Genomic DNA, 13,448 nt, shown 5'->3' on the forward strand with positions numbered 1-13,448 from the left:
TCCTGGGCATGCCTCCCCGCTGTGTCCTCCTGTGATCTTTTCTCTGTCACACTTCCCTCGTAATCTCTCTTCTTAGAAGGGACACCTGTCACATTGGATCCCACCCACCCTTATGACCTCACTTAATTGCCTCTTTGAGGCTCTATCTCCAGGTATCTCTCCAAGTCACTTGGGGATTAGGGCTTCAACATAGGAATTGGGGGAGTCACAATTCAGTCCATAACAGAAATGTCACTCCTTTTTCTTCCCCAGCTCATGTCAACCACTAACAAATGGGTGCTCGTTGCCTTTCCTCCAGTCTGGGGATGGAGGCTGGTGTGGTGGTTTAGCTGGCCAATGGGCCTTAACCCACCAGACTGGCCCCTACTCCCCATCCATCCTAGAGCAGGTTCTTCAGTACAAATGAGAGTGTCCTTAGGGAGGGGAATCTCATTATTTTCTCCTGGGCCAAAGGGAATGGTGATGTCAGCTGCTACAAAACAATATTGTAAGGGAGTTCCCTGGTAGTCCAGGGGTTAGCACTTGGCGTTTTCACTGCTGGGGCCTGGGTGTGATTCCTGGTCAGGGAACTAAGATCCTACCAACTGCATGGTGCAGCCAAAGATAAAAACCAATGTTGTGAAAAGTATTTTAAAGCCAAATTGAAGTGACGTGAGATCATCAAGAGTTTTGCAGTCTGATACGCTGGCCACTAGCCATGCATGGTTATTTAATTAAAATGAAGCCAAGTGAAAAATTCAACTGTTCAGTCACTTGTCATATTGCAGGTGCTCAAGAGCCACACATGGCTAGAGGCTACTGACTGGATGATGCAGACACAGAACTTTCCATCATCGTGGAAAGTTCTATTGGATAGAACTGTGGAATTGGTTCACATGTAGAGGTGTTAAAAAAGGAAAGTGTCCCCGCTTCACTTTAAGAGATGTTGGTTAAGGAGGTCTGAAGTACAGCCTCGTATCTGGTTTTCTCTTTGTGCTGTGGACATGCAGCCAAGGTGAAGGCAGGATTGCACTCGGGGTCCTGGAGGCAAGGAGAGGGTCTCATATTCCTTTTGTCATACATAACCCTACACTTGGTGCACAGTAGGTGTCCAGGATGAATGTACAAGCCGTGCTCAAATCTGGGTTTGGAGATCTACCCCAGAGTGTCCATCCACTTAACATAAGTATTCAGAGTTTGTTGTTTTTTGCCCAGTGATGGTGATCCAGTTCTGGTTCAGAGGAGTGATTGGGTCTTCTAAGTCCCACCCCAACATGTATGCATGTGCACACACATGCACACAAGTACACATATTCAACTGGATAGAAACCAAACTGGGCTTTGGGTAGGGGTGCTTCTGAGACTCTGCAGGATGGAATGTGTTGGGAGGAAAGAGACTTTTCCTCTTTTTCTTTTCCCCTTACTGAAACAGGATGGCTTAAAGGAAGACTGAGTCGTGTCTGACTGCTGTGTGGTCCTTCACTTTCCCAATTTGACAAACATTTATTGATGTCCCCTGTGTGCTTTTCCCTACACCAGGTACCGCAGGGGGTGACAGAGGTGAATTAGATGGTTCTTTGCCCTCACGTTGCTCACTGTCGGACGCTAGGAGACACAAGCATATATTATAGTATAAATCAAGCGGAAAAGGTGTTGTGAGCAAGTTCTAAACACAGCACCCTGGGCACATGGACTGAGGAAGGGATCAGCTCTCCATGTGCGCAAGAGGTTGTATGCCAGTGGGATAGGGTGGTGATTGGGGAGTTCTCCCATCACCTGCCGGGTTTGGCCACCTCCATGGAGTGGGTGTTCGAAAAAGGGGACCATGGTGTCAGATTGCCCCAAGAATTCCCAGCCCCACCTGCAAGGATGAACTCCGGGCCAGGATTGGCTGGAACCAGGGGTTGGGCTTGGCCCTATGGGAGATGGGAAAGGGGGCTTCCTTTTTCATCTCTTGTTCCATGAATCTCTAGGATGGAAAACAGCAGTAGGTGTTTTAGGGGGTGTCCAGGTGCTAAAACAAAAAAGGTCAGAAACAGCCTGGGCATACACTAGGCAAAAATGAGTGGAATGGAGGGGAGGAATAGAGACTAAGGCCCAGCCCAGACTAGGTCTTAATTCTCCGAATATTCCTCTTTGGGAGGATGTAGGCCAGCAGTTTTCTATTTTTTCCTAATGCCCCAAAGAAGGAAATAATTTCAATTGGAGCATGAGACATTGACGTTAGACACATGGATAAACTTCCCAGGTATGACCATCAGTTGATACAGAAATAAATTGCTTTGGGGGAGGCTAAATTGCTTTCTTCTTCAGAGGTCTTAATGCCACGCCTGGCCCCAGCCCAAGCTTACCGGTCAAGGTTGAATTATAATGTATTTAATGTATTTGGGGAAACTTTCTCTCCCCCTTTTTCTCTCTCCTTATCTTGGTCCTCATTCTGTCAAAAACAAAACAACTGCAATGGGATTTTCCTGTACATCTTCTTGCCTGTTCTTCCGCCCCTAATTCCTTCTTGAGGATCTCAGTCTGATGTCAGTCTCTAGGCCCGGTTGGCAGAGGGAGTGGCTGAGAGCCCAGAATAGTCCTCCGTGGTGGCCTTCGCCAAGCCAGCTTGTCATTTCCATTTTCATTAATTGAAGCGACTTGACCCAGATCATTTCAGGCCAGCAATTTCCGGGGAGTGTGTGGGGGACATGCCTCAGCGGGTCATTCTGTCCTTCCATCTACCTTGATGGTGCTGACTCCTAGTCCTGGCTGCAGAATGCGTCTCATTGCAGTTGATCGGGGAGAAGCCCAGTCTCACCGCTTGAGATCTTGAACTTTCTGTCTTCTGAGGAAGGCCTTTCCAGTATTCACCTGTTGTGATTTTGATTCAGTTTTGTTTGTTCAGTTTTAAGAAACTTGACTGATGCAGTTGCCTCTCAGAACCTCATCTGATGATGCTTTCTGCTGTGAACTGGGAGAGGAACAGGATGTCTTTGAAGGAAAGTTTTGCCTTCCAGCACCAGAAAGGCATCACCAATGAGCTAGCTATTGGGGTGTGATGGCTGCTCTGAGAGTGAATGTGTGTTTTACTCCTTACCTGGCTTTGTCGTGTTCAGTAGCTAAGTCATGTTGGGCTCTTTGTGACCCCATGGACTGCAGCACACCAGGCTTCCTTGTCCTTCATTATCTCCCAGAGTTTGCTCAAACTCATGTCCACTGAGTCGGTGATGCCATCCAACCATCTCATCCTCTGTCGCTGTCTTCTCGTCCTGCCCTCAGTCTTTCCCAGCATCAGAGTTTTTTCCAGTGAGTCAGCTCTTTGCATCAGGTGGTCAAAGTATTGGAGCTTCAGCTTCAGCATCAGTCCTTCCAATGAATATTCAGGCTTTAGGAAGGTCTATGAGAGTTCACACTGAGTTAGCATGATCTTGCCGCTTGTATGGTGGTGTCACTTTGTGACAACCATTCCAAGGGGTAGGGTGATGTGTTCCCTATAGAGTGTGGGTCTCAGGTTTATTACATGGATTTGTGTACTTTTGTGATCCATGGGGATCTTTTTTGTCTCTGCATTTTGAAAAATCTCCCAGATGGACACTCGTGTCATTCACTGTGACCCATTTTTGCTGCCGGTAGGTCCCTGTACGTCTGGAGTATTTCTGTGTAGCCCCTGCGTTTTCACGCATCTTCAGAGGACTTGTGTCTTTCCGAGTGTCCTCTGGCTCCGTTTGGGAGGAGGGAACAGAAGAAGGAGCCCAGACGCGGAGGGGAGTCGTCGGGGTGGTGGAGCGGGTAGGGAGGGGGTGCGCTGCAATCTGTGACTCGGAAAACAGATTTGTGGAGGAGGCAGCCGCCCAGGCGCGCGGCGCGTGCGGGGAGGGGGCGGGGGCCGCTCTGGCCCCCAGCTCCTCCGCAATCCAATTAAATAACATTTAAATGCATAACCAGCCCGCGCGGCGATGAGGCTGGAGATTGGAGCGGGCGCGGCGGCGGGCCGCGCGGGCGGCGTTTTGTGGAGCTCAGCGATTCTGGCGGCAATTTCCCCGCTCGGCGCGGCTTTTACGAGCCGGCTCCCGGCGCCCGCGCCCGCTCCGCTGCGCCCGCCCCGCGCCCGCCGCTTCCCGCCACTCCCGCCTCTGCTCTTTTTTGTCCCTCGCTTTCTTTGCGGCCTTCTGGTCTGTCCGTGCCTCTCTACATCTCTTTGGGTAGTCTCGGCCGCCGTCCCCTGCTCCCGGGCGGGCTTGGTCTTTCAGTCTCCTTCCTCTGGTGTGTCTCTCGCACTCCCTGTCTCCAGCTCCTGCCATCTGTCAGCTCTCGCTTCTCTCCTCTTTTTTGCCCCGGAGTGTGACCCCCGTTTTCAGGCCGATGCTCTCTTGGTTCCCTCTGGATCACCATCTCAGCACCGCTTCTGTATCGCTTGTTTCCTTGCCTCTCTGGTGGCCTCCCACACCCAAAGCCGTCCCCCGACCACTCCGAGGCCTCCCACACTGGAGGCAGGCTGAGGAACACCAGCCTTCACTCCTCAGCCTGCCTCCAGTGTGGGCCAGGGGGGGCCTGATGCTTGGGAGCAGCAAGGCAGGGCTGAGGAGGAAAAGAAAGGCCAGACTGAGAAGCGGGGAAGGGTGATGGACTTCACCCGCTCAGGCCCCGCTGGACAGTGGTGAAGATGAGGTTCCTGCACGAATGACTGGAGGAGACCAGTTCTTCCCCACCGGTCCCCTGGAGCCGAGCAGAGAGGGCCCTCTTATTCAGTGTCACACAAGTGAGGTGTTTCCTGTTCAGGAGGCCCACGGAGTCCTGGAGGGATGTGCGCTTGAGGCTCTCGGAGGGTGGGAGGGAGAGTGGGGCCCTTCCTAAGGAACTAGGATGGAGCAAGTCCCTCATGAGGAGGAGGACAGAGAAAGCAAGACGAGCCATTTTGTTTCTTATGTGGGACCAGACTCCATTAGCACCTCCTCTTCCTCCTCATTCCCTGTCTCATCCCTGCTCAGGCCCCTCAGCATATGGAGCCTGCCGTTTACCAGATGCTATGGGGCCATGCAGATTTCTGGGGGAAGAGCATTCCGACAAAGAGAACAGCAAGGGCAAAGGCCCTGATGTGAGCGTGTCTGCTGTTGGAGGAACAGCAATGAGGCTGATACAGCTGGAGAGAGCGCGTCAGGGAGAGGGTGAATGGTGGGTCTGCAAGGTAATGGGGACCTGATCACATGGGGATAAATAAGTCACCGTGAGGCTTTGGCTTTAGTGCTGAGTAAGATGGAGAGTCACTGGAGGGTTTTGAGCAGGCAAGTGACATGATCCGCCTTGTATTGTTATAGAAAATGCTTACTGTTGTGTTGAGACTCAATTGAGAAAACAAGGGGAGACGTGCGGGGACCAGGCAGGAGCCCATTGCAGTACCAGGTAAGAGACAACGGCGGCCTGGACTAGGAAGGTGCAGTGGTGATGACAAATGGTCAGATTCTGAATATACTTTGCAGAGAGCCCAGGAATCTGCGGATGGACCTGGTGGAGGGTGTGAGGGAAGGAGTGGAGTCAGGATGAGACCAAGGGGTTTGACCTGAGTGACCAGAACCACTGGAGTTGCCAAGAGTTGACTTGGGGAGTACTGCAGGAGGAAGCTGGTTTTGGGGAGGCATCAGTCTTTGACATGTTAGAGTTTTAAAAAAATATTTATCTGGCTGCTTCGGGTCTTAGTTATGGCACATAGGATCTTTGTTGCAGCACGTCGGATCTTTCATTGCACCAGCTCCAGGGCTTAGTTACCCTACTGGGTGCAGGATCTTAGTTTCCTCACCCCGGATCGAACCCATATCCTCTACATTAGAAGGCAGATTCTTAACCACTGGACCACCAGGGAAGTCCTTTAGCGTGGTAAGTTTGGAATGCCTATTAAGCAACCAGGTAGGAGTGTATGATGGGCTGAGTGACATACAGATCTGGGTTTGATGTGAAGTCCAGGCTGGAGATATAAAATTTGGGTCCTCAATGACATTAAGATCCCCTTCCCTGGTGGGTCAGAGGTTAAAGCGTCTGCCTGCAATGTGGGAGACCTGGGTTCAATCCCTGGGTCGGGAAGATCCCCTGGAGAAGGAAATGGCAACCCACTCCACTATTCTTGCCTGGAGAATCCCATGGACGGAGGAGCCTGGTGGGCTGCAGTCCACGGGGTTACAAGGAGTTGGACACGACTGAGCGACTTCGCTTTCACTTTCAAGGAGTGAGAACAGAAAGAGAATAAAGGACATCCAATGACTGAGTCTAAGCATTCCAATATTGAGAAGCTGTGCAGTTGTAGAAACTCCCCCCAAATGCTGAGACATCGCAGCAAAGAAAATTTGGGCATGAGATGTGGGGGGCTCCTGGCTGGATCCTTCTTCACTCCCAGCCACCCTGGGAGTGGGCAGACCCTCACTGACCCGCATCTAGATGATGCTGACCCGCTCTCTGGGCCTCGGCTTCATTCCCTCCAGACTGCCCATTTCTTACTACCTCTGCTCGAGAACCTACAGTGCCTCCCGAAGTTTAACATCCTAATCTTAGAGTCAAGGAAAGAGGATTGGGGCAAGAAAGGACCTGAAGATCCGAGGCCCTGAGAGACAGTGACTTGCCCAAGGTCCCTCTGGCAGTATGTGGACAGGGTTGCCAAGACACAGTTGAGTGCTCTTTATACCACCCTACCCTGCCTTTTGGGTCACTTCTCAATAAGCAACAAATGTTTATGGAGTACCTGATTAAACCTACCATGTGCAGAATAGCAATGAAGGACCCTAGGGGACACAGATGATTCTATTCTTGCCCTCAGGAAACTTGAACTAAGGACCCCTGAATGGTTTCCCCCTTCCTTCCCATCTCTTCACTCTCATTCCTTATGACTTCCCAACATGGACTCTCTTCTCCCCAGTTGAGGTCCTAGGTCTTTCCTTCCCTCCAAAGCTTGCTCCAAACCTTTCTTCCAGAACCTTCCCCAGATCACCTTGGATTATGCTAATCTAGCAGGTAGCTTAGGTCCCAGACCCAGGAGTCAGTCATCTTCATTAACTCTCTTTCCCTCACCTCTCATCCCCAATCCGTATGCAAGTTCTATCAGCCTTATCATCCAGATATATTCCAAATCTGACCACGACTCGCCATCTCCACTTGTACAGTCCTAGCTGAGACTAGTCTTGCCTGCACTGCTGAGCACAGCAGCTCCCCAGCTGGCCTCCCTACAGTTCATTCTCCACACTCTGGTCCCTTTCATCTGAAGCTACACCTCCCCCCCCCGCCCCCGCCCCGCATCTGTGTGCTTCTTGCTATCCCTGCTGCTGCTAAGTCGCTTCAGTTGTATCCGACCCTGTGCGACCCCACAGACGGCAGCCCACCAGGCTCCCCTGTCCCTGGGATTCTCCAGGCAAGAATACTGGAGTGGGTTGGCAATTTCCCCCGGCCAGGGCCACTTTCCTCCAGGTGTGACCTATCTCCTCTCCTCTCAGCCCCCAGAGTTGGGGGGTGCCGGAGAGCTGAAGCTGTCCTCCATTCCTGCGGGCACTGGGTACTCCTGTTGTGGGAGGCCATCTGCCTGGAGGTGGGGTGGGGCGCGTCCTGGAGGGGGCACTCAATGGGGAGCTTGGGAAGTGAGGCCGAGTGTGTCTCTGGGATGAGCAGCGAGGGTAGTTCTGAGAGTCTGTTGTGGACTCACTTTTCCTCATTTCCATCTTCCGTTTCTACCAGCTCAGCTTTCTCCCTTGTTCTCATTGCTGCTTCCTTTCCATCTCGCTGACTGATCCTCCATATTGAGAGGTAGGAGAGATCCCTTACCAGTGTCAGGGTCTTGGGAGTCTCCAGTCGAATGCACCCGCCTTGTTCCTGACCCAGTCCGCTGCCTGCCCCTCCCACCTCCGTCCCTCCCTCCCCCTCCCCCATGCCAGGAGCTGGCCTCACCCTCTGCAGCCTGTGCACCCAGAGCTGAGTCAGTCACCGTGTCCTCCCCCAGGGCCTAGCACGGCACTTTGCACCCAGTAGGTGCTTATTAAATATTTATTGAAAGGATAAATGAATGAATGAATATCTGAGGCATTCAGCCTCCCTGTTGGGCCCTGAGCCTAGCTTTTCTGGTTCTTTCAAACTTTAATGTGGATACAAACCACCTGGGGATCTTGTTAAACTGGAGGACTGGATTGGCCGGGGCCAGTCTGGGGCCTGAGAGTTTGCATTTCTAGCACGTTTTCAGGGATGCTGATGCTGCAGGTTCTCGGATCACATTTTTTTTTTTTAAGATTTTTTTTTTAATCTAGACCATTTTTTAAAGTTTTTATTGAATTTATTACAATATTGCTTTTGTTTTTTTGGCTGCAAGGTATGTGGGATGTTAGCTCCCTGACCAGGGATTGAACTCGCACCCCTTGCAATGGAAGGTGAATTCTTAACCACTGGACCACCAGGGAAGTCCCACCTTGGGTCACATTTTGAGAAGCAAAGCTCTAAGGGGAGGTGTCTCTCAGGCAGAAGGAAGCCCCTGCCTAATGAAAAAAGAGAATTATGATGATTGAGAGAAACTGAGAGAATGACAGAGAGAGGAGTCAGAGGAAGAAAGGAAGCCCACCACCACCATTGGTCTAACAGCCCCTAGAGCCCCTCAGAAGTACCATTCCCAACAGTTGCAGGAAGCCTAGAAGCACCTGTAGCGTCTCCCTCAGCAGCAGCCTCGTTTCCCCAGGGTCCAGTCCCGATGGGGTAAAGGTGCTCTGGAGACACCTGCCACCTCTGCGTCACAGATTGCCCACTTAGTTCTGAGACCACTGGGAGTCCCAGAACAGGTTTGGAGTCTTCACCCAATTCCATGAACATTCCCCAAACTGCCTCTCAACGTGAACGAGTGAAGGATAGCCCGGAAGTTGGTCTTGTGAAAAGGGAGACAATAAGCATGAATGAAAGGTGGGTTTGCATTTGGCTTTGGAGGAGGATGGGGAGAGCTTTGATGAGCATATGGGAGCCCCGGGAAGTGGTAGAGAGGGCATTCCAGGCAATCAGCTGGAAGCAGGATGGTTCAGAACATGCTCCTTGACACATATGGGGATCAGCAGCTGGGGAGAGGAGGGTGATGGAGGAAGGAGAAATTAGAGGAGCTCAGTATGGGTCTGTATTAAGGAGGGCTCTAGATGTCATTCTGAGGAATCAGTGCTTTGGCATGAAGGCAGATTTATTCTGTATGCCTTAGGGAGCCATGGAAGGGATGTCCAAGTATTGGAAGGGGTGCTTGGAGGGAGGGCTTTGCCACCTATGGTTTACCTGGCCTACCGGGGAGGGACCCATCTCTGTGAGTTTTCTTGTCCATCTCTGTACTCACTGGAGGCTTGGTCAGGCTCTAGAGGTGAGTGATGCCTGGGTTTGGGAAGAGTTGGGGGTGTTGTTGATTTTTTTTCTCCCACTGTGGGAAAGAGCAGATTTTGTTATGTGGGAAGTTTTATGATCTTCTGTCCTAACTCCAGGTTCTTTAACCCAGGAGTCCCTGATGAGGACAAACTGCTTCAAGAAAGAGAGAGGGAGGGGGAAAGGAGGCCAGTTTTTCATGGCAGCTGAGTGGGTGGAGCATGGCTTGATCTGAGCTGGTGAATGCTTGGACACACTTACCTGCCTAGGATTGGGCTTCAGTCTGAAGCCCCACTAGCTGCTCACACTCCCTGAAAGCTTTTTAAGGTGTTAAACTGGTCATATTCCCAGTACCTCTAGTGCTGGTCAGTCTATGTGTCAGCCTTCCTGAGAACCAGGTTTTAGGTTTCACACGTACATATCTCATCCATAGTCACATACAGGTGTAGGCCCTATTTTTTTTTTCAGGCCTGTTTTTTGCTGGCTGCTGGGGAAGGCACAGCACTTTTGTGATTGTGGGAGGGTGCCCCCCAACAGATCCGGGGTTCTCCCCAACAGGGATCCGCTTCCTTCCTCCCTGCCTGCCTGCCCTGTCCTCTGCCACTCTCATTTGCGCTCACCCTTCCTGCAGGCAAGAGACTGTGCCAACAGGGAGGGCAGATTTTGTTTCTGTGGGAGAGTGTGGGATGTTATTTTCATCTGATTTATTTCGGTTCCTGATGATCCCTGTGCTGATGTGCTAACGAGCAGAAGTAGCCAGGAGCAGGCGTCAACAGCATCGTGTGCAAGGTGAATGGATTGACAGGTACACAGGGGCCTTGTCCCAGGGAGGCCTGGGGCAGGAAATTAAAGCTGCCACAGACACACCCCAGGCTGGGACACTCTCCAGTCTGAGACACACTAGCCGGGGACAATGTTGTGTGGGCCCTTCCTTCTCCCCGTGTCCCATGGCCTCCGACCTTTATAGTCCTCACTGCTCTCCTGCTCATTCGTTCAGCCCAGAGTCCTGTCAGTTCTTCCTTCTACAGTAACTGCACCCAGCCCATCTCAGGTAAACCCTCCTGAAACTTGTAGTGATGAGTGAGTGATAGTCACTCAGTTGTGTCTGACCCTTTGCCACCCCAAGAACTGTAACCACCAGACTCCTTTCTCCATGGAATTCTCCAGGCAAGAATACTGGAGTGGGCTGCCATTTCCTTCTCCAGGGGGTCTTCTTGTAGAGTGAAGAGAAAAGTCCATGACCTTGGCGTTAGTCACATCTCTGATGCGTGGCATACGGTGGGTGCTGGGTCCATGACCAATGAACAGGTAAAGGGGTTTTGGTGGTGGTGAGGAAGATTTCAGCTACTCCAATGTTCAGTAATTCTCCCTGCTTAGGTTTGCTTTCCTGGGGACATTCTCTCACCCCAACTTGTTGACCTTGTCTTCTTCTTTCACGTGTGTTTTAATGGTTCTGTTTTATCTGTGTCTTACATGGTTCAGATCTTTGGGGGAGGAATGTGGGGAAAACCAGCATCTTTGAAGACATTGTCCTAGTCCACTTCCTCTGCCGTGTGATTTCTTTCAGGTTGCTCCCTGCAGGTGGCATGACCCCGCCGCAACCACGAAAGGCTCCATGTAGTCACACCAGCTCCTGCCTGTCCCTGTGGGGGTGGGGAGTGAACAGATAGCTAAGTTGAAGTTTAGTGAGGCGGCCCTGTTGGATGAGGGGAATCAAGGGAAGACAAGAGGAGATGAGAGAATAGAAAAGAGGGTCTAGCAGAGATGCGAGAGATCAGAGATGAGATCAGAGATGGGAGAGATCAGAATAGGAGCATAGGATCCAGCCCCCAGCTTGTCATCTGTAATATGGGGATAATAGGCTTGTTGTCAAGAGAAGTGATTAGATCAAGTGAAGCACTTAGCAGGTAGGAAGCATGGGAGACTCCTTGATGATAATGATAGTAATAAATGGGGGTAATGTTGCCTACATCACAAGGGGTATTGGGAGACTTGAGGCTTGTAAACATTTTGTAAACTGCAGACTGCTAATGTTTTAGCTGCTATTATTATTATTATTTCATTCTTGGATTTCTTTTGGCTGCTGTCTTGTATTCATACTGATGAAGGGGAAGATGCCAGAAGAAGGCAAGGACCTGGGTTCTGTTCTACTTTAGGGACTGTTTCCTTCCTTCCCTCTTCACCCCCTGGGGAGCAGAGCCCAGGCCCCTTGCCCTCCCATGTTACCCGCCCCCCACCTCCACGGTCATGGGGCTGAGAAGGTAGAAGATGGCAGGAGGGTGCAAGAGGGAGGCCAGAGGGAAGCCAAGCTGAAAATGAGAGCAGGAGAGGGGGCAGCACAGCACAGCAGCGGCTGGAATCACCTTTGCATAACGGGCCGCACCAGCTCAGCTAGCTCTTTTTCCAGATTCTGAACTCCCATCACTTTTCTTCTTTCTTTTTCCCTCACTTCCCTTGCCCCTCGATATGCCCCACAGGCCCCTTCTCCCCCTCCCACTTCCCCAACTCCTGCTCTGAGGCCCCATTCATTTGTCCTCCTGACCTGGGGTCCCCACCCACACTAAGCATTCTCCTCTCCCTCTCTCCATCCCCCCATCTCCCCATCTCTCCCTGTCCCCCATCTCTCTGTCATTCCCTTTTCTCTTTCTGGCTCCAAGTCTCCCATCTTTACCCTTCTATCTTCCCTTCCCATTTTCTGGTCTCCTTTCCTGTTACTGACTCCACTGCCCCTGCCCCCAGCTTTTAGCCCTTCTCCCCTCCTCTGTTTCCCTGTTGGCTTCACTGCTTGGATTTAGAATCCACTGTGTAGCCCTCACTCCCTTGATGAAATAACAGTAATAACAAGGTGAAAATTTAATGAGCACTCACCACGGGCAAGGCACCAGTAAACAGTTTGATTATGTCTGATCTCATGTAATCTCTCCATAACCCTGTGAGGTGAATGGTATTATTGGCCCCATTTTACAGATGCAGACAATGAGGTGCAGAGAAGTGAAATGTCTCGCTGAAGGACTCGTAGTTCATAGGCGTTGGAACTTGAAGGCCAGCCTGTGTGACCAAGGAGCCTGTTCCCCCACCTGCAGGAACCCATCGACAGTGACCCCGGAAGAAGCTGTTCTCAGTTTCTCCCCGGTGGGGTTAAGAGAGACCTCTTTCTTTAAACATCGTCTTGGTACCCCCAGATTGGCTCCCTTCTCCCTTCTCTGCACAAGACCGGATCTAACGCGGCATGGGTGGCTTGTTCTGTGTGATGGTACCACTAACACGGCATTGTCAGGCACTGCTCTAAACACTGTATGCCTGTCACCTTGTTTAGCCAGCCCCATTTTACAGATGGAAAAACTGAGGCCCGGGGAAGTGAGTAACCTGCCCAGCTCACACAGGTAGGATTTGGGCTCTAGAGAACCTGTTCTCCTAGGTGGTGACACTGCCCCTTTCAGTTCCTGAGGAACCTGGTTTTGCTTTCCCATCCATTGTTCCTGGGTCAGCTGCTCTGCGAAGTCCTTGTGGCCTGGCCATCCCAGGCTGCGGCCGGTTTCTGTGGGCACTGCCCACTGTGGTGTAATCTCTGCCACCAGCACCGTCGGCCCTCCAGGTCTGGTCTGGCTGCCAGCCCTAATCGGTGCCTGAGGGGATTTATTGGCTGCTGTCCCCAGGGAGCAGGGACAAGTGTTTTCCTCTCCAGCCCCGCTGTGCCGCCTCCCAGCCCAACAGCTCCCTCGTTCCGGCCCATCGCAGCAGCTGATTTACCTCTGTGGCTGGGGGATTTAGCTGCTGTCCTGGCTCCTACTATAAATTCCCGGGCAAATAACGGAGCTCTGCATCAAAGCACCCGACAGGGGAGCGAGCAGGAGCAGATGGCCTCTTCAGCCGTGGGGTGTGGAGGGCAGGGGCAGGCAGGAAGGCTCCAAGGCTTTTCTCGTCCACTCCTAGCCACAAGGCCAGGCCGTGCCTTCCTCAGGCCCATGGATCCCCTTAGCTTTCAGAGGCTTGGCCCACCCCGCCCCATCCTGCCATCTCCCAGCCCCTAGCACCCACACGTTCTGGTTGAGGTTGGGTCCTGCGGTCCCATGTGAAGTCTATTTGCCTGACGTTGCTTGTGAGCTGACTACCATCCCTGGGTTTGCTTAGGCTTC

The sequence above is a fragment of the Bos taurus genome, chromosome 5 (assembly GCF_002263795.3).
Source record: "Bos taurus isolate L1 Dominette 01449 registration number 42190680 breed Hereford chromosome 5, ARS-UCD2.0, whole genome shotgun sequence".
Lineage (NCBI taxonomy): Eukaryota > Metazoa > Chordata > Mammalia > Artiodactyla > Bovidae > Bos > Bos taurus.